Source organism: Misgurnus anguillicaudatus, chromosome 6, assembly GCF_027580225.2.
Source record: "Misgurnus anguillicaudatus chromosome 6, ASM2758022v2, whole genome shotgun sequence".
In the NCBI taxonomy this organism is placed as follows: Eukaryota; Metazoa; Chordata; class Actinopteri; order Cypriniformes; family Cobitidae; genus Misgurnus; species Misgurnus anguillicaudatus.
Genome location: NC_073342.2, coordinates 1,282,073 through 1,301,093, shown reverse-complemented (window position 1 = coordinate 1,301,093; position 19,021 = coordinate 1,282,073). Strand labels below are relative to the sequence as shown.

The window sequence follows — 19,021 nt, the reverse complement described above, 5'->3', positions numbered from 1 at the left end:
GCACGTAGGATGGACTTTAGAGTCTGAAAACACTCAAGTGCCCCCTGAGAATCTGGATTCAAAATGCAGAGTGCTAACAGTAACAGCCTTGAAGTTATTAGTATCTTGCCACCGCTTGCCGTATAATGTCATGCAGTAAACCGGAAGAGTTATTTCAGAAAGTTCCACCACGTTTGAACCCGGATCACTGGAGTCAGCCGACAGAGTTCTGCTTCAGGCAAAAGTTTTGGCCTCCAGCATTACACTTTTTTTGCAGGAGGGCTTGAAATTGTGGCTCATACGCCTTGGTTGCAGTTGCGGTTCAAAGGTAACGACAAACGACGAGGATGGGATTCGAACCCACGCGTGCAGAGCACAATGGATTAGCAGTCCATCGCCTTAACCACTCGGCCACCTCGTCCTTGGAACCGCTTCCTTTGGGCATTTCCCTAATCCTAACCGACCAGCAAGTACATAGCAGCTTGTGTCAAGTTGAATCAACTGTTGAGGTAATGAAATGCTATCTTTTAGAAAGCGTTCATATCAGCCTAATGGAAGGTAAAGGCGTTAAGAGAACTGTGGATTAGCAATCCATCGCCTTAGACATGTTTAGAAATCATAAAAAGGGCTGACCTTCAAATGATAGGGGTTTTTTTCAAAATTGTTTTCAACAGATTTCAACATGAAACAGGCGAAAACCATTCAAGACTTTACGTAAAGGGAACAAGAGGTTTTCGTTGGCCTAAATTGCTGGGTAATGTAGACTGAACTTTAAAACCCTCACCCGCCGTAAGTTTAACTCTCACAAACCGACGATCGGGTTCGCAAACTGATTTAACTGTTCACGTAATTAAATCAATGTGGCTTAAACCCTTTCACATCTCTAACAAAGCGTTTATTTCAGAGGAACCGAGAACCTTTCGCGTGTGAGGCGAGCGTGTTAACCACTACACCATAGAAACCTGCTCATTTGGATTCTTCGGTTGTTTTGATTGATTCGGCCACACATTTTCTCTTTCTGTGCAACACTCCCCAAAGGGGCAATGCTTTTCGCACACTTGCGAGCAGGCCACCTGTCGCGTGTGAGGCGGAAACCTACCACTGTGTGTAACTTTGAAAGTGCTTCATGGCACAAGCGGTAAAGTGCATCACGAAAGAAGTTTGACCTGGCTTTGTATCAAAAGGCACGTGCTGTTTCTGCTCGGTTTCGAACCGAGGACCTTTCGCGTGTGAGGCGAACGTGATAACCACTACACTACAGAAACCTGCCTCTCACGGTCCCTGGTTGTTTGAACAGATTCTGCCACATATTTTCTCTGTACGCCACACATTTTAAAGGGAAAACCCCTAACGGTCGTTTAAAGTAACCGCACATACTGTATGAGAAAGGCGACGCATTTGCTGGGAATGCATGTATGTTTCTTTTGAAACAGGCAACCCTTGTACGTTGGCATTTAGCCACGATTGTGCTGAAATCCCACAGTGTATGTCCGGCTTTAGCGTTACAACCGTGGTGGGCAACGTCGGCCCTGTAATGCTGCAGTACTGCAGATTTTATTTCCAACCCTGATAAAACCTAGTTTTGTAGTATTCAGCCGACCCTTTAGACCTTAATTAGCCACAGTGCTACGATAAGAGCTGAAGATAAATTCTGCAGGAATGCGGCACTTCAGGAATGACGTTGCCTACACCTGCGTTAGAAGGTTCCAGGACGAACTTTGCGTCAGAAACATTAGCTGCAACCTACCGCTGCAAGCATGTGGGCTTTTTCCAAGGGGGCACCCGGATTTGAACCGGGGACCTCTTGATCTGCAGTCAAATGCTCTACCACTGAGCTATACCCCCGTGAAACCAACCCCACGCTGAAGAATTGAAAAAGCTTCACGTGTTGTACGTCGCAGCAATTAAAGCCATCGTGAGAATGTCCAAGTGAACGTGGGACGTCTCTATCTGCTGTTAAATGCTCTAGCACTGACCTATACAAATTGTGGTAGAGACAACGTATGCTTTCAACCATTCTGCTTATGTTTCCAGTTGTTATGATTCCTGTACTGTACTGTTCCACTTACACTGAACATCAACAAAGGCAACCCCTCAACCTAGTCTTTACCACTTTCTAGACAGTAGGCACGTAGGATGGACTTTAGAGTCTGAAAACACTCAAGTGCCCCCTGAGAATCTGGATTCAAAATGCAGAGTGCTAACAGTAACAGCCTTGAAGTTATTAGTATCTTGCCACCGCTTGCCGTATAATGTCATGCAGTAAACCGGAAGAGTTATTTCAGAAAGTTCCACCACGTTTGAACCCGGATCACTGGAGTCAGCCGACAGAGTTCTGCTTCAGGCAAAAGTTTTGGCCTCCAGCATTACACTTTTTTTGCAGGAGGGCTTGAAATTGTGGCTCATACGCCTTGGTTGCAGTTGCGGTTCAAAGGTAACGACAAACGACGAGGATGGGATTCGAACCCACGCGTGCAGAGCACAATGGATTAGCAGTCCATCGCCTTAACCACTCGGCCACCTCGTCCTTGGAACCGCTTCCTTTGGGCATTTCCCTAATCCTAACCGACCAGCAAGTACATAGCAGCTTGTGTCAAGTTGAATCAACTGTTGAGGTAATGAAATGCTATCTTTTAGAAAGCGTTCATATCAGCCTAATGGAAGGTAAAGGCGTTAAGAGAACTGTGGATTAGCAATCCATCGCCTTAGACATGTTTAGAAATCATAAAAAGGACTGACCTTTAAATGATAGGGGTTTTTTTCAAAATTGTTTTCAACAGATTTCAACATGAAACAGGCGAAAACCATTCAAGACTTTACGTAAAGGGAACAAGAGGTTTTCGTTGGCCTAAATTGCTGGGTAATGTAGACTGAACTTTAAAACCCTCACCCGCCGTAAGTTTAACTCTCACAAACCGACGATCGGGTTCGCAAACTGATTTAACTGTTCACGTAATTAAATCAATGTGGCTTAAACCCTTTCACATCTCTAACAAAGCGTTTATTTCAGAGGAACCGAGAACCTTTCGCGTGTGAGGCGAGCGTGTTAACCACTACACCATAGAAACCTGCTCATTTGGATTCTTCGGTTGTTTTGATTGATTCGGCCACACATTTTCTCTTTCTGTGCAACACTCCCCAAAGGGGCAATGCTTTTCGCACACTTGCGAGCAGGCCACCTGTCGCGTGTGAGGCGGAAACCTACCACTGTGTGTAACTTTGAAAGTGCTTCATGGCACAAGCGGTAAAGTGCATCACGAAAGAAGTTTGACCTGGCTTTGTATCAAAAGGCACGTGCTGTTTCTGCTCGGTTTCGAACCGAGGACCTTTCGCGTGTGAGGCGAACGTGATAACCACTACACTACAGAAACCTGCCTCTCACGGTCCCTGGTTGTTTGAACAGATTCTGCCACATATTTTCTCTGTACGCCACACATTTTAAAGGGAAAACCCCTAACGGTCGTTTAAAGTAACCGCACATACTGTATGAGAAAGGCGACGCATTTGCTGGGAATGCATGTATGTTTCTTTTGAAACAGGCAACCCTTGTACGTTGGCATTTAGCCACGATTGTGCTGAAATCCCACAGTGTATGTCCGGCTTTAGCGTTACAACCGTGGTGGGCAACGTCGGCCCTGTAATGCTGCAGTACTGCAGATTTTATTTCCAACCCTGATAAAACCTAGTTTTGTAGTATTCAGCCGACCCTTTAGACCTTAATTAGCCACAGTGCTACGATAAGAGCTGAAGATAAATTCTGCAGGAATGCGGCACTTCAGGAATGACGTTGCCTACACCTGCGTTAGAAGGTTCCAGGACGAACTTTGCGTCAGAAACATTAGCTGCAACCTACCGCTGCAAGCATGTGGGCTTTTTCCAAGGGGGCACCCGGATTTGAACCGGGGACCTCTTGATCTGCAGTCAAATGCTCTACCACTGAGCTATACCCCCGTGAAACCAACCCCACGCTGAAGAATTGAAAAAGCTTCACGTGTTGTACGTCGCAGCAATTAAAGCCATCGTGAGAATGTCCAAGTGAACGTGGGACGTCTCTATCTGCTGTTAAATGCTCTAGCACTGACCTATACAAATTGTGGTAGAGACAACGTATGCTTTCAACCATTCTGCTTATGTTTCCAGTTGTTATGATTCCTGTACTGTACTGTTCCACTTACACTGAACATCAACAAAGGCAACCCCTCAACCTAGTCTTTACCACTTTCTAGACAGTAGGCACGTAGGATGGACTTTAGAGTCTGAAAACACTCAAGTGCCCCCTGAGAATCTGGATTCAAAATGCAGAGTGCTAACAGTAACAGCCTTGAAGTTATTAGTATCTTGCCACCGCTTGCCGTATAATGTCATGCAGTAAACCGGAAGAGTTATTTCAGAAAGTTCCACCACGTTTGAACCCGGATCACTGGAGTCAGCCGACAGAGTTCTGCTTCAGGCAAAAGTTTTGGCCTCCAGCATTACATGTTTTTTGCAGGAGGGCTTGAAATTGTGGCTCATACGCCTTGGTTGCAGTTGCAGTTCAAAGGTAACGACAAACGACGAGGATGGGATTCGAACCCACGCGTGCAGAGCACAATGGATTAGCAGTCCATCGCCTTAACCACTCGGCCACCTCGTCCTTGGAACCGCTTCCTTTGGGCATTTCCCTAATCCTAACCGACCAGCAAGTACATAGCAGCTTGTGTCAAGTTGAATCAACTGTTGAGGTAATGAAATGCTATCTTTTAGAAAGCGTTCATATCAGCCTAATGGAAGGTAAAGGCGTTAAGAGAACTGTGGATTAGCAATCCATCGCCTTAGACATGTTTAGAAATCATAAAAAGGACTGACCTTTAAATGATAGGGGTTTTTTTCAAAATTGTTTTCAACAGATTTCAACATGAAACAGGCGAAAACCATTCAAGACTTTACGTAAAGGGAACAAGAGGTTTTCGTTGGCCTAAATTGCTGGGTAATGTAGACTGAACTTTAAAACCCTCACCCGCCGTAAGTTTAACTCTCACAAACCGACGATCGGGTTCGCAAACTGATTTAACTGTTCACGTAATTAAATCAATGTGGCTTAAACCCTTTCACATCTCTAACAAAGCGTTTATTTCAGAGGAACCGAGAACCTTTCGCGTGTGAGGCGAGCGTGTTAACCACTACACCATAGAAACCTGCTCATTTGGATTCTTCGGTTGTTTTGATTGATTCGGCCACACATTTTCTCTTTCTGTGCAACACTCCCCAAAGGGGCAATGCTTTTCGCACACTTGCGAGCAGGCCACCTGTCGCGTGTGAGGCGGAAACCTACCACTGTGTGTAACTTTGAAAGTGCTTCATGGCACAAGCGGTAAAGTGCATCACGAAAGAAGTTTGACCTGGCTTTGTATCAAAAGGCACGTGCTGTTTCTGCTCGGTTTCGAACCGAGGACCTTTCGCGTGTGAGGCGAACGTGATAACCACTACACTACAGAAACCTGCCTCTCACGGTCCCTGGTTGTTTGAACAGATTCTGCCACATATTTTCTCTGTACGCCACACATTTTAAAGGGAAAACCCCTAACGGTCGTTTAAAGTAACCGCACATACTGTATGAGAAAGGCGACGCATTTGCTGGGAATGCATGTATGTTTCTTTTGAAACAGGCAACCCTTGTACGTTGGCATTTAGCCACGATTGTGCTGAAATCCCACAGTGTATGTCCGGCTTTAGCGTTACAACCGTGGTGGGCAACGTCGGCCCTGTAATGCTGCAGTACTGCAGATTTTATTTCCAACCCTGATAAAACCTAGTTTTGTAGTTTTCAGCCGACCCTTTAGACCTTAATTAGCCACAGAGCTACGATAAGAGCTGAAGATAAATTCTGCAGGAATGCGGCACTCCAGGAATGACGTTGCCTACACCTGCGTTACAAGGTTCCAGGACGAACTTTGCGTCAGAAACATTAGCACGCCGACCTACCGCTGCAAGCATGTGGGCTTTTTCCAAGGGGGCACCCGGATTTGAACCGGGGACCTCTTGATCTGCAGTCAAATGCTCTACCACTGAGCTATACCCCCGTGAAACCAACACCACGCTGAAGAATTGAAAAAGCTTCACGTGTTGTACGTCGCAGCAATTAAAGCCATCGTGAGAATGTCCAAGTGAACGTGGGACGTCTCTATCTGCTGTTAAATGCTCTAGCACTGACCTATACAAATTGTGGTAGAGACAACGTATGCTTTCAACCATTCTGCTTATGTTTCCAGTTGTTATGATTCCTGTACTGTACTGTTCCACTTACACTGAACATCAACAAAGGCAACCCCTCAACCTAGTCTTTACCACTTTCTAGACAGTAGGCACGTAGGATGGACTTTAGAGTCTGAAAACACTCAAGTGCCCCCTGAGAATCTGGATTCAAAATGCAGAGTGCTAACAGTAACAGCCTTGAAGTTATTAGTATCTTGCCACAGCTTGCCGTATAATGTCATGCAGTAAACTGGAAGAGTTATTTGAGAAAGTTCCACCACGTTTGAACCCGGATCACTGGAGTCAGTCGACAGAGTTCTGCTTCACGCAAAAGTTTTGGCCTCCAGCATTACATGTTTTTTGCAGGAGGGCTTGAAATTGTGGCTTATACGCCTTGGTTGCAGTTGCAGTTCAAAGGTAACGACAAACGACGAGGATGGGATTCGAACCCACGCGTGCAGAGCACAATGGATTAGCAGTCCATCGCCTTAACCACTCGGCCACCTCGTCCTTGGAACCGCATCCTTTGGGCATTTCCCTAATCCTAACCGACCAGCAAGTACATAGCAGCTTGTGTCAAGTTGAATCAACTGTTGAGGTAATGAAATGCTATCTTTTAGAAAGCGTTCATATCAGCCTAATGGAAGTTAAAGGCGTTAAGAGAACTGTGGATTAGCAATCCATCGCCTTAGACATGTTTAGAAATCATAAAAAGGACTGACCTTTAAATGATAGGGTTTTTTTTCAAAATTGTTTTCAACAGATTTCAACATGAAACAGGCGAAAACCATTCAAGACTTTACGTAAAGGGAACAAGAGGTTTTCGTTGGCCTAAATTGCTGGGTAATGTAGACTGAACTTTAAAACCCTCACCCGCCGTAAGTTTAACTCTCACAAACCGACGATCGGGTTCGCAAACTGATTTAACTGTTCACGTAATTAAATCAATGTGGCTTAAACCCTTTCACATCTCTAACAAAGCGTTTATTTCAGAGGAACCGAGAACCTTTCGCGTGTGAGGCGAGCGTGTTAACCACTACACCATAGAAACCTGCTCATTTGGATTCTTCGGTTGTTTTGATTGATTCGGCCACACATTTTCTCTTTCTGTGCAACACTCCCCAAAGGGGCAATGCTTTTCGCACACTTGCGAGCAGGCCACCTGTCGCGTGTGAGGCGGAAACCTACCACTGTGTGTAACTTTGAAAGTGCTTCATGGCACTTCATGGTAAAGTGCATCACGAAAGAAGTTTGACCTGGCTTTGTATCAAAAGGCACATGCTGTTTCTGCTCGGTTTCGAACCGAGGACCTTTCGCGTGTGAGGCGAATGTGATAACCACTACACTACAGAAACCTGCCTCTCACGGTCCCTGGTTGTTTGAACAGATTCTGCCACATACTTTCTCTGTACGCCACACATTTTAAAGGGAAAACCCCTAACGGTCGTTTAAAGTAACCGCACATACTGTATGAGAAAGGCGACGCATTTGCTGGGAATGCATGTATGTTTCTTTTGGAACAGGCAAACCTTGTACGTTGGCATTTAGCCACGATTGTGCTGAAATCCCACAGTGTATGTCCGGCTTTAGCGTTACAACCGTGGTGGGCAACGTCGGCCCTGTAATGCTGCAGTACTGCAGATTTTATTTCCAACCCTGATAAAACCTAGTTTTGTAGTTTTCAGCCGACCCTTTAGACCTTAATTAGCCACAGAGCTACGATAAGAGCTGAAGATAAATTCTGCAGGAATGCGGCACTCCAGGAATGACGTTGCCTACACCTGCGTTACAAGGTTCCAGGACGAACTTTGCGTCAGAAACATTAGCACGCCGACCTACCGCTGCAAGCATGTGGGCTTTTTCTAAGGGGGCACCCGGATTTGAACCGGGGACCTCTTGATCTGCAGTCAAATGCTCTACCACTGAGCTATACCCCCGTGAAACCAACACCACGCTGAAGAATTGAAAAAGCTTCACGTGTTGTACGTCGCAGCAATTAAAGCCATCGTGAGAATGTCCAAGTGAACGTGGGACGTCTCTATCTGCTGTTAAATGCTCTAGCACTGACCTATACAAATTGTGGTAGAGACAACGTATGCTTTCAACCATTCTGCTTATGTTTCCAGTTGTTATGATTCCTGTACTGTACTGTTCCACTTACACTGAACATCAACAAAGGCAACCCCTCAACCTAGTCTTTACCACTTTCTAGACAGTAGGCACGTAGGATGGACTTTAGAGTCTGAAAACACTCAAGTGCCCCCTGAGAATCTGGATTCAAAATGCAGAGTGCTAACAGTAACAGCCTTGAAGTTATTAGTATCTTGCCACCGCTTGCCGTATAATGTCATGCAGTAAACTGGAAGAGTTATTTGAGAAAGTTCCACCACGTTTGAACCCGGATCACTGGAGTCAGCCGACAGAGTTCTGCTTCACGCAAAAGTTTTGGCCTCCAGCATTACATGTTTTTTGCAGGAGGGCTTGAAATTGTGGCTTATACGCCTTGGTTGCAGTTGCAGTTCAAAGGTAACGACAAACGACGAGGATGGGATTCGAGAGCACAATGGATTAGCAGTCCATCGCCTTAACCACTCGGCCACCTCGTCCTTGGAACCGCATCCTTTGGGCATTTCCCTAATCCTAACCGACCAGCAAGTACATAGCAGCTTGTGTCAAGTTGAATCAACTGTTGAGGTAATGAAATGCTATCTTTTAGAAAGCGTTCATATCAGCCTAATGGAAGTTAAAGGCGTTAAGAGAACTGTGGATTAGCAATCCATCGCCTTAGACATGTTTAGAAATCATAAAAAGGACTGACCTTTAAATGATAGGGGTTTTTTTCAAAATTGTTTTCAACAGATTTCAACATGAAACAGGCGAAAACCATTCAAGACTTTACGTAAAGGGAACAAGAGGTTTTCGTTGGCCTAAATTGCTGGGTAATGTAGACTGAACTTTAAAACCCTCACCCGCCGTAAGTTTAACTCTCACAAACCGACGATCGGGTTCGCAAACTGATTTAACTGTTCACGTAATTAAATCAATGTGGCTTAAACCCTTTCACATCTCTAACAAAGCGTTTATTTCAGAGGAACCGAGAACCTTTCGCGTGTGAGGCGAGCGTGTTAACCACTACACCATAGAAACCTGCTCATTTGGATTCTTCGGTTGTTTTGATTGATTCGGCCACACATTTTCTCTTTCTGTGCAACACTCCCCAAAGGGGCAATGCTTTTCGCACACTTGCGAGCAGGCCACCTGTCGCGTGTGAGGCGGAAACCTACCACTGTGTGTAACTTTGAAAGTGCTTCATGGCACTTCATGGTAAAGTGCATCACGAAAGAAGTTTGACCTGGCTTTGTATCAAAAGGCACATGCTGTTTCTGCTCGGTTTCGAACCGAGGACCTTTCGCGTGTGAGGCGAATGTGATAACCACTACACTACAGAAACCTGCCTCTCACTGTCCCTGGTTGTTTGAACAGACTCTGCCACATATTTTCTCTGTACGCCACACATTTTAAAGGGAAAACCCCTAACGGTCGTTTAAAGTAACCGCACATACTGTATGAGAAAGGCGACGCATTTGCTGGGAATGCATGTATGTTTCTTTTGGAACAGGCAAACCTTGTACGTTGGCATTTAGCCACGATTGTGCTGAAATCCCACAGTGTATGTCCGGCTTTAGCGTTACAACCGTGGTGGGCAACGTCGGCCCTGTAATGCTGCAGTACTGCAGATTTTATTTCCAACCCTGATAAAACCTAGTTTTGTAGTTTTCAGCCGACCCTTTAGACCTTAATTAGCCACAGAGCTACGATAAGAGCTGAAGATAAATTCTGCAGGAATGCGGCACTCCAGGAATGACGTTGCCTACACCTGCGTTACAAGGTTCCAGGACGAACTTTGCGTCAGAAACATTAGCACGCCGACCTACCGCTGCAAGCATGTGGGCTTTTTCTAAGGGGGCACCCGGATTTGAACCGGGGACCTCTTGATCTGCAGTCAAATGCTCTACCACTGAGCTATACCCCCGTGAAACCAACACCACGCTGAAGAATTGAAAAAGCTTCACGTGTTGTACGTCGCAGCAATTAAAGCCATCGTGAGAATGTCCAAGTGAACGTGGGACGTCTCTATCTGCTGTTAAATGCTCTAGCACTGACCTATACAAATTGTGGTAGAGACAACGTATGCTTTCAACCATTCTGCTTATGTTTCCAGTTGTTATGATTCCTGTACTGTACTGTTCCACTTACACTGAACATCAACAAAGGCAACCCCTCAACCTAGTCTTTACCACTTTCTAGACAGTAGGCACGTAGGATGGACTTTAGAGTCTGAAAACACTCAAGTGCCCCCTGAGAATCTGGATTCAAAATGCAGAGTGCTAACAGTAACAGCCTTGAAGTTATTAGTATCTTGCCACCGCTTGCCGTATAATGTCATGCAGTAAACTGGAAGAGTTATTTGAGAAAGTTCCACCACGTTTGAACCCGGATCACTGGAGTCAGCCGACAGAGTTCTGCTTCACGCAAAAGTTTTGGCCTCCAGCATTACATGTTTTTTGCAGGAGGGCTTGAAATTGTGGCTTATACGCCTTGGTTGCAGTTGCAGTTCAAAGGTAACGACAAACGACGAGGATGGGATTCGAACCCACGCGTGCAGAGCACAATGGATTAGCAGTCCATCGCCTTAACCACTCGGCCACCTCGTCCTTGGAACCGCATCCTTTGGGCATTTCCCTAATCCTAACCGACCAGCAAGTACATAGCAGCTTGTGTCAAGTTGAATCAACTGTTGAGGTAATGAAATGCTATCTTTTAGAAAGCGTTCATATCAGCCTAATGGAAGTTAAAGGCGTTAAGAGAACTGTGGATTAGCAATCCATCGCCTTAGACATGTTTAGAAATCATAAAAAGGACTGACCTTTAAATGATAGGGGTTTTTTTCAAAATTGTTTTCAACAGATTTCAACATGAAACAGGCGAAAACCATTCAAGACTTTACGTAAAGGGAACAAGAGGTTTTCGTTGGCCTAAATTGCTGGGTAATGTAGACTGAACTTTAAAACCCTCACCCGCCGTAAGTTTAACTCTCACAAACCGACGATCGGGTTCGCAAACTGATTTAACTGTTCACGTAATTAAATCAATGTGGCTTAAACCCTTTCACATCTCTAACAAAGCGTTTATTTCAGAGGAACCGAGAACCTTTCGCGTGTGAGGCGAGCGTGTTAACCACTACACCATAGAAACCTGCTCATTTGGATTCTTCGGTTGTTTTGATTGATTCGGCCACACATTTTCTCTTTCTGTGCAACACTCCCCAAAGGGGCAATGCTTTTCGCACACTTGCGAGCAGGCCACCTGTCGCGTGTGAGGCGGAAACCTACCACTGTGTGTAACTTTGAAAGTGCTTCATGGCACTTCATGGTAAAGTGCATCACGAAAGAAGTTTGACCTGGCTTTGTATCAAAAGGCACATGCTGTTTCTGCTCGGTTTCGAACCGAGGACCTTTCGCGTGTGAGGCGAATGTGATAACCACTACACTACAGAAACCTGCCTCTCACGGTCCCTGGTTGTTTGAACAGATTCTGCCACATATTTTCTCTGTACGCCACACATTTTAAAGGGAAAACCCCTAACGGTCGTTTAAAGTAACCGCACATACTGTATGAGAAAGGCGACGCATTTGCTGGGAATGCATGTATGTTTCTTTTGGAACAGGCAAACCTTGTACGTTGGCATTTAGCCACGATTGTGCTGAAATCCCACAGTGTATGTCCGGCTTTAGCGTTACAACCGTGGTGGGCAACGTCGGCCCTGTAATGCTGCAGTACTGCAGATTTTATTTCCAACCCTGATAAAACCTAGTTTTGTAGTTTTCAGCCGACCCTTTAGACCTTAATTAGCCACAGAGCTACGATAAGAGCTGAAGATAAATTCTGCAGGAATGCGGCACTCCAGGAATGACGTTGCCTACACCTGCGTTACAAGGTTCCAGGACGAACTTTGCGTCAGAAACATTAGCACGCCGACCTACCGCTGCAAGCATGTGGGCTTTTTCTAAGGGGGCACCCGGATTTGAACCGGGGACCTCTTGATCTGCAGTCAAATGCTCTACCACTGAGCTATACCCCCGTGAAACCAACACCACGCTGAAGAATTGAAAAAGCTTCACGTGTTGTACGTCGCAGCAATTAAAGCCATCGTGAGAATGTCCAAGTGAACGTGGGACGTCTCTATCTGCTGTTAAATGCTCTAGCACTGACCTATACAAATTGTGGTAGAGACAACGTATGCTTTCAACCATTCTGCTTATGTTTCCAGTTGTTATGATTCCTGTACTGTACTGTTCCACTTACACTGAACATCAACAAAGGCAACCCCTCAACCTAGTCTTTACCACTTTCTAGACAGTAGGCACGTAGGATGGACTTTAGAGTCTGAAAACACTCAAGTGCCCCCTGAGAATCTGGATTCAAAATGCAGAGTGCTAACAGTAACAGCCTTGAAGTTATTAGTATCTTGCCACCGCTTGCCGTATAATGTCATGCAGTAAACTGGAAGAGTTATTTGAGAAAGTTCCACCACGTTTGAACCCGGATCACTGGAGTCAGCCGACAGAGTTCTGCTTCACGCAAAAGTTTTGGCCTCCAGCATTACATGTTTTTTGCAGGAGGGCTTGAAATTGTGGCTTATACGCCTTGGTTGCAGTTGCAGTTCAAAGGTAACAACAAACGACGAGGATGGGATTCAAACCCACGCGTGCAGAGCACAATGGATTAGCAGTCCATCGCCTTAACCACTCGGCCACCTCGTCCTTGGAACCGCATCCTTTGGGCATTTCCCTAATCCTAACCGACCAGCAAGTACATAGCAGCTTGTGTCAAGTTGAATCAACTGTTGAGGTAATGAAATGCTATCTTTTAGAAAGCGTTCATATCAGCCTAATGGAAGTTAAAGGCGTTAAGAGAACTGTGGATTAGCAATCCATCGCCTTAGACATGTTTAGAAATCATAAAAAGGACTGACCTTTAAATGATAGGGTTTTTTTTCAAAATTGTTTTCAACAGATTTCAACATGAAACAGGCGAAAACCATTCAAGACTTTACGTAAAGGGAACAAGAGGTTTTCGTTGGCCTAAATTGCTGGGTAATGTAGACTGAACTTTAAAACCCTCACCCGCCGTAAGTTTAACTCTCACAAACCGACGATCGGGTTCGCAAACTGATTTAACTGTTCACGTAATTAAATCAATGTGGCTTAAACCCTTTCACATCTCTAACAAAGCGTTTATTTCAGAGGAACCGAGAACCTTTCGCGTGTGAGGCGAGCGTGTTAACCACTACACCATAGAAACCTGCTCATTTGGATTCTTCGGTTGTTTTGATTGATTCGGCCACACATTTTCTCTTTCTGTGCAACACTCCCCAAAGGGGCAATGCTTTTCGCACACTTGCGAGCAGGCCACCTGTCGCGTGTGAGGCGGAAACCTACCACTGTGTGTAACTTTGAAAGTGCTTCATGGCACTTCATGGTAAAGTGCATCACGAAAGAAGTTTGACCTGGCTTTGTATCAAAAGGCACATGCTGTTTCTGCTCGGTTTCGAACCGAGGACCTTTCGCGTGTGAGGCGAATGTGATAACCACTACACTACAGAAACCTGCCTCACACGGTCCCTGGTTGTTTGAACAGATTCTGCCACATATTTTCTCTGTACGCCACACATTTTAAAGGGAAAACCCCTAACGGTCGTTTAAAGTAACCGCACATACTGTATGAGAAAGGCGACGCATTTGCTGGGAATGCATGTATGTTTCTTTTGGAACAGGCAAACCTTGTACGTTGGCATTTAGCCACGATTGTGCTGAAATCCCACAGTGTATGTCCGGCTTTAGCGTTACAACCGTGGTGGGCAACGTCGGCCCTGTAATGCTGCAGTACTGCAGATTTTATTTCCAACCCTGATAAAACCTAGTTTTGTAGTTTTCAGCCGACCCTTTAGACCTTAATTAGCCACAGAGCTACGATAAGAGCTGAAGATAAATTCTGCAGGAATGCGGCACTCCAGGAATGACGTTGCCTACACCTGCGTTACAAGGTTCCAGGACGAACTTTGCGTCAGAAACATTAGCACGCCGACCTACCGCTGCAAGCATGTGGGCTTTTTCTAAGGGGGCACCCGGATTTGAACCGGGGACCTCTTGATCTGCAGTCAAATGCTCTACCACTGAGCTATACCCCCGTGAAACCAACACCACGCTGAAGAATTGAAAAAGCTTCACGTGTTGTACGTCGCAGCAATTAAAGCCATCGTGAGAATGTCCAAGTGAACGTGGGACGTCTCTATCTGCTGTTAAATGCTCTAGCACTGACCTATACAAATTGTGGTAGAGACAACGTATGCTTTCAACCATTCTGCTTATGTTTCCAGTTGTTATGATTCCTGTACTGTACTGTTCCACTTACACTGAACATCAACAAAGGCAACCCCTCAACCTAGTCTTTACCACTTTCTAGACAGTAGGCACGTAGGATGGACTTTAGAGTCTGAAAACACTCAAGTGCCCCCTGAGAATCTGGATTCAAAATGCAGAGTGCTAACAGTAACAGCCTTGAAGTTATTAGTATCTTGCCACCGCTTGCCGTATAATGTCATGCAGTAAACTGGAAGAGTTATTTGAGAAAGTTCCACCACGTTTGAACCCGGATCACTGGAGTCAGCCGACAGAGTTCTGCTTCACGCAAAAGTTTTGGCCTCCAGCATTACATGTTTTTTGCAGGAGGGCTTGAAATTGTGGCTTATACGCCTTGGTTGCAGTTGCAGTTCAAAGGTAACGACAAACGACGAGGATGGGATTCGAACCCACGCGTGCAGAGCACAATGAATTAGCAGTCCATCGCCTTAACCACTCGGCCACCTCGTCCTTGGAACCGCATCCTTTGGGCATTTCCCTAATCCTAACCGACCAGCAAGTACATAGCAGCTTGTGTCAAGTTGAATCAACTGTTGAGGTAATGAAATGCTATCTTTTAGAAAGCGTTCATATCAGCCTAATGGAAGTTAAAGGCGTTAAGAGAACTGTGGATTAGCAATCCATCGCCTTAGACATGTTTAGAAATCATAAAAAGGACTGACCTTTAAATGATAGGGGTTTTTTTCAAAATTGTTTTCAACAGATTTCAACATGAAACAGGCGAAAACCATTCAAGACTTTACGTAAAGGGAACAAGAGGTTTTCGTTGGCCTAAATTGCTGGGTAATGTAGACTGAACTTTAAAACCCTCACCCGCCGTAAGTTTAACTCTCACAAACCGACGATCGGGTTCGCAAACTGATTTAACTGTTCACGTAATTAAATCAATGTGGCTTAAACCCTTTCACATCTCTAACAAAGCGTTTATTTCAGAGGAACCGAGAACCTTTCGCGTGTGAGGCGAGCGTGTTAACCACTACACCATAGAAACCTGCTCATTTGGATTCTTCGGTTGTTTTGATTGATTCGGCCACACATTTTCTCTTTCTGTGCAACACTCCCCAAAGGGGCAATGCTTTTCGCACACTTGCGAGCAGGCCACCTGTCGCGTGTGAGGCGGAAACCTACCACTGTGTGTAACTTTGAAAGTGCTTCATGGCACTTCATGGTAAAGTGCATCACGAAAGAAGTTTGACCTGGCTTTGTATCAAAAGGCACATGCTGTTTCTGCTCGGTTTCGAACCGAGGACCTTTCGCGTGTGAGGCGAATGTGATAACCACTACACTACAGAAACCTGCCTCACACGGTCCCTGGTTGTTTGAACAGATTCTGCCACATATTTTCTCTGTACGCCACACATTTTAAAGGGAAAACCCCTAACGGTCGTTTAAAGTAACCGCACATACTGTATGAGAAAGGCGACGCATTTGCTGGGAATGCATGTATGTTTCTTTTGGAACAGGCAAACCTTGTACGTTGGCATTTAGCCACGATTGTGCTGAAATCCCACAGTGTATGTCCGGCTTTAGCGTTACAACCGTGGTGGGCAACGTCGGCCCTGTAATGCTGCAGTACTGCAGATTTTATTTCCAACCCTGATAAAACCTAGTTTTGTAGTTTTCAGCCGACCCTTTAGACCTTAATTAGCCACAGAGCTACGATAAGAGCTGAAGATAAATTCTGCAGGAATGCGGCACTCCAGGAATGACGTTGCCTACACCTGCGTTACAAGGTTCCAGGACAAACTTTGCATCAGAAACATTAGCACGCCGACCTACCGCTGCAAGCATGTGGGCTTTTTCTAAGGGGGCACCCGGATTTGAACCGGGGACCTCTTGATCTGCAGTCAAATGCTCTACCACTGAGCTATACCCCCGTGAAACCAACACCACGCTGAAGAATTGAAAAAGCTTCACGTGTTGTACGTCGCAGCAATTAAAGCCATCGTGAGAATGTCCAAGTGAACGTGGGACGTCTCTATCTGCTGTTAAATGCTCTAGCACTGACCTATACAAATTGTGGTAGAGACAACGTATGCTTTCAACCATTCTGCTTATGTTTCCAGTTGTTATGATTCCTGTACTGTACTGTTCCACTTACACTGAACATCAACAAAGGCAACCCCTCAACCTAGTCTTTACCACTTTCTAGACAGTAGGCACGTAGGATGGACTTTAGAGTCTGAAAACACTCAAGTGCCCCCTGAGAATCTGGATTCAAAATGCAGAGTGCTAACAGTAACAGCCTTGAAGTTATTAGTATCTTGCCACCGCTTGCCGTATAATGTCATGCAGTAAACTGGAAGAGTTATTTGAGAAAGTTCCACCACGTTTGAACCCGGATCACTGGAGTCAGCCGACAGAGTTCTGCTTCACGCAAAAGTTTTGGCCTCCAGCATTACATGTTTTTTGCAGGAGGGCTTGAAATTGTGGCTTATACGCCTTGGTTGCAGTTGCAGTTCAAAGGTAACGACAAACGACGAGGATGGGATTCGAACCCACGCGTGCAGAGCACAATGGATTAGCAGTCCATCGCCTTAACCACTCGGCCACCTCGTCCTTGGAACCGCATCCTTTGGGCATTTCCCTAATCCTAACCGACCAGCAAGTACATAGCAGCTTGTGTCAAGTTGAATCAACTGTTGAGGTAATGAAATGCTATCTTTTAGAAAGCGTTCATATCAGCCTAATGGAAGTTAAAGGCGTTAAGAGAACTGTGGATTAGCAATCCATCGCCTTAGACATGTTTAGAAATCATAAAAAGGACTGACCTTTAAATGATAGGGGTTTTTTTCAAAATTGTTTTCAACAGATTTCAACATGAAACAGGCGAAAACCATTCAAGACTTTACGTAAAGGGAACAAGAGGTTTTCGTTGGCCTAAATTGCTGGGTAATGTAGACTGAACTTTAAAACCCTCACCCGCCGTAAGTTTAACTCTCACAAACCGACGATCGGGTTCGCAAACTGATTTAACTGTTCACGTAATTAAATCAATGTGGCTTAAACCCTTTCACATCTCTAACAAAGCGTTTATTTCAGAGGAACCGAGAACCTTTCGCGTGTGAGGCGAGCGTGTTAACCACTACACCATAGAAACCTGCTCATTTGGATTCTTCGGTTGTTTTGATTGATTCGGCCACACATTTTCTCTTTCTGTGCAACACTCCCCAAAGGGGCAATGCTTTTCGCACACTTGCGAGCAGGCCACCTGTCGCGTGTGAGGCGGAAACCTACCACTGTGTGTAACTTTGAAAGTGCTTCATGGCACTTCATGGTAAAGTGCATCACGAAAGAAGTTTGACCTGGCTTTGTATCAAAAGGCACATGCTGTTTCTGCTCGGTTTCGAACCGAGGACCTTTCGCGTGTGAGGCGAATGTGATAACCACTACACTACAGAAACCTGCCTCTCACGGTCCCTGGTTGTTTGAACAGATTCTGCCACATATTTTCTCTGTACGCCACACATTTTAAAGGGAAAACCCCTAACGGTCGTTTAAAGTAACCGCACATACTGTATGAGAAAGGCGACGCATTTGCTGGGAATGCATGTATGTTTCTTTTGGAACAGGCAAACCTTGTACGTTGGCATTTAGCCACGATTGTGCTGAAATCCCACAGTGTATGTCCGGCTTTAGCGTTACAACCGTGGTGGGCAACGTCGGCCCTGTAATGCTGCAGTACTGCAGATTTTATTTCCAACCCTGATAAAACCTAGTTTTGTAGTTTTCAGCCGACCCTTTAGACCTTAATTAGCCACAGAGCTACGATAAGAGCTGAAGATAAATTCTGCAGGAATGCGGCACTCCAGGAATGACGTTGCCTACACCTGCGTTACAAGGTTCCAGGACGAACTTTGCGTCAGAAACATTAGCACGCCGACCTACCGCTGCAAGCATGTGGGCTTTTTCTAAGGGGGCACCCGGATTTGAACCGGGGACCTCTTGATCTGCAGTCAAATGCTCTACCACTGAGCTATACCCCCGTGAAACCAACACCACGCTGAAGAATTGAAAAAGCTTCACGTGTTGTACGTCGCAGCAATTAAAGCCATCGTGAGAATGTCCAAGTGAACGTGGGACGTCTCTATCTGCTGTTAAATGCTCTAGCACTGACCTATACAAATTGTGGTAGAGACAACGTATGCTTTCAACCATTCTGCTTATGTTTCCAGTTGTTATGATTCCTGTACTGTACTGTTCCACTTACACTGAACATCAACAAAGGCAACCCCTCAACCTAGTCTTTACCACTTTCTAGACAGTAGGCACGTAGGATGGACTTTAGAGTCTGAAAACACTCAAGTGCCCCCTGAGAATCTGGATTC

The 19,021-nt window shown here is 45.3% G+C and overlaps 26 non-coding genes across 26 annotated transcripts; all 26 read right to left on the bottom strand.

Moving 5' to 3' along the window:
- Positions 1 to 318: 318 nt before the first annotated feature.
- Positions 319 to 400, bottom strand: trnas-gcu (transfer RNA serine (anticodon GCU)). The gene has a single exon. It is a non-coding gene; the product is annotated as a tRNA-Ser (tRNA).
- A 771-nt stretch (positions 401 to 1,171) lies between these two features.
- On the bottom strand, positions 1,172 to 1,244 carry trnav-cac (transfer RNA valine (anticodon CAC)). Its single transcript has one exon. It is a non-coding gene; the product is annotated as a tRNA-Val (tRNA).
- A 508-nt stretch (positions 1,245 to 1,752) lies between these two features.
- On the bottom strand, positions 1,753 to 1,824 carry trnac-gca (transfer RNA cysteine (anticodon GCA)). The gene has a single exon. It is a non-coding gene; the product is annotated as a tRNA-Cys (tRNA).
- Positions 1,825 to 2,424: 600 nt separating this feature from the next.
- On the bottom strand, positions 2,425 to 2,506 carry trnas-gcu (transfer RNA serine (anticodon GCU)). The gene has a single exon. It is a non-coding gene; the product is annotated as a tRNA-Ser (tRNA).
- A 771-nt stretch (positions 2,507 to 3,277) lies between these two features.
- Positions 3,278 to 3,350, bottom strand: trnav-cac (transfer RNA valine (anticodon CAC)). Its single transcript has one exon. It is a non-coding gene; the product is annotated as a tRNA-Val (tRNA).
- A 508-nt stretch (positions 3,351 to 3,858) lies between these two features.
- Positions 3,859 to 3,930, bottom strand: trnac-gca (transfer RNA cysteine (anticodon GCA)). The gene has a single exon. It is a non-coding gene; the product is annotated as a tRNA-Cys (tRNA).
- A 600-nt stretch (positions 3,931 to 4,530) lies between these two features.
- Positions 4,531 to 4,612, bottom strand: trnas-gcu (transfer RNA serine (anticodon GCU)). The gene has a single exon. It is a non-coding gene; the product is annotated as a tRNA-Ser (tRNA).
- A 771-nt stretch (positions 4,613 to 5,383) lies between these two features.
- On the bottom strand, positions 5,384 to 5,456 carry trnav-cac (transfer RNA valine (anticodon CAC)). The gene has a single exon. It is a non-coding gene; the product is annotated as a tRNA-Val (tRNA).
- Positions 5,457 to 5,966: 510 nt separating this feature from the next.
- Positions 5,967 to 6,038, bottom strand: trnac-gca (transfer RNA cysteine (anticodon GCA)). The gene has a single exon. It is a non-coding gene; the product is annotated as a tRNA-Cys (tRNA).
- A 600-nt stretch (positions 6,039 to 6,638) lies between these two features.
- trnas-gcu (transfer RNA serine (anticodon GCU)) lies at positions 6,639 to 6,720 on the bottom strand. Its single transcript has one exon. It is a non-coding gene; the product is annotated as a tRNA-Ser (tRNA).
- Positions 6,721 to 7,492: 772 nt separating this feature from the next.
- Positions 7,493 to 7,565, bottom strand: trnav-cac (transfer RNA valine (anticodon CAC)). Its single transcript has one exon. It is a non-coding gene; the product is annotated as a tRNA-Val (tRNA).
- A 510-nt stretch (positions 7,566 to 8,075) lies between these two features.
- trnac-gca (transfer RNA cysteine (anticodon GCA)) lies at positions 8,076 to 8,147 on the bottom strand. Its single transcript has one exon. It is a non-coding gene; the product is annotated as a tRNA-Cys (tRNA).
- Positions 8,148 to 9,588: 1,441 nt separating this feature from the next.
- trnav-cac (transfer RNA valine (anticodon CAC)) lies at positions 9,589 to 9,661 on the bottom strand. The gene has a single exon. It is a non-coding gene; the product is annotated as a tRNA-Val (tRNA).
- Positions 9,662 to 10,171: 510 nt separating this feature from the next.
- trnac-gca (transfer RNA cysteine (anticodon GCA)) lies at positions 10,172 to 10,243 on the bottom strand. Its single transcript has one exon. It is a non-coding gene; the product is annotated as a tRNA-Cys (tRNA).
- A 600-nt stretch (positions 10,244 to 10,843) lies between these two features.
- Positions 10,844 to 10,925, bottom strand: trnas-gcu (transfer RNA serine (anticodon GCU)). The gene has a single exon. It is a non-coding gene; the product is annotated as a tRNA-Ser (tRNA).
- Positions 10,926 to 11,697: 772 nt separating this feature from the next.
- On the bottom strand, positions 11,698 to 11,770 carry trnav-cac (transfer RNA valine (anticodon CAC)). Its single transcript has one exon. It is a non-coding gene; the product is annotated as a tRNA-Val (tRNA).
- A 510-nt stretch (positions 11,771 to 12,280) lies between these two features.
- On the bottom strand, positions 12,281 to 12,352 carry trnac-gca (transfer RNA cysteine (anticodon GCA)). Its single transcript has one exon. It is a non-coding gene; the product is annotated as a tRNA-Cys (tRNA).
- A 600-nt stretch (positions 12,353 to 12,952) lies between these two features.
- Positions 12,953 to 13,034, bottom strand: trnas-gcu (transfer RNA serine (anticodon GCU)). The gene has a single exon. It is a non-coding gene; the product is annotated as a tRNA-Ser (tRNA).
- A 772-nt stretch (positions 13,035 to 13,806) lies between these two features.
- Positions 13,807 to 13,879, bottom strand: trnav-cac (transfer RNA valine (anticodon CAC)). The gene has a single exon. It is a non-coding gene; the product is annotated as a tRNA-Val (tRNA).
- Positions 13,880 to 14,389: 510 nt separating this feature from the next.
- On the bottom strand, positions 14,390 to 14,461 carry trnac-gca (transfer RNA cysteine (anticodon GCA)). The gene has a single exon. It is a non-coding gene; the product is annotated as a tRNA-Cys (tRNA).
- A 600-nt stretch (positions 14,462 to 15,061) lies between these two features.
- trnas-gcu (transfer RNA serine (anticodon GCU)) lies at positions 15,062 to 15,143 on the bottom strand. Its single transcript has one exon. It is a non-coding gene; the product is annotated as a tRNA-Ser (tRNA).
- A 772-nt stretch (positions 15,144 to 15,915) lies between these two features.
- trnav-cac (transfer RNA valine (anticodon CAC)) lies at positions 15,916 to 15,988 on the bottom strand. The gene has a single exon. It is a non-coding gene; the product is annotated as a tRNA-Val (tRNA).
- Positions 15,989 to 16,498: 510 nt separating this feature from the next.
- Positions 16,499 to 16,570, bottom strand: trnac-gca (transfer RNA cysteine (anticodon GCA)). Its single transcript has one exon. It is a non-coding gene; the product is annotated as a tRNA-Cys (tRNA).
- A 600-nt stretch (positions 16,571 to 17,170) lies between these two features.
- On the bottom strand, positions 17,171 to 17,252 carry trnas-gcu (transfer RNA serine (anticodon GCU)). Its single transcript has one exon. It is a non-coding gene; the product is annotated as a tRNA-Ser (tRNA).
- A 772-nt stretch (positions 17,253 to 18,024) lies between these two features.
- On the bottom strand, positions 18,025 to 18,097 carry trnav-cac (transfer RNA valine (anticodon CAC)). The gene has a single exon. It is a non-coding gene; the product is annotated as a tRNA-Val (tRNA).
- A 510-nt stretch (positions 18,098 to 18,607) lies between these two features.
- Positions 18,608 to 18,679, bottom strand: trnac-gca (transfer RNA cysteine (anticodon GCA)). Its single transcript has one exon. It is a non-coding gene; the product is annotated as a tRNA-Cys (tRNA).
- Between the last annotated feature and the right edge of the window lie 342 nt (positions 18,680 to 19,021).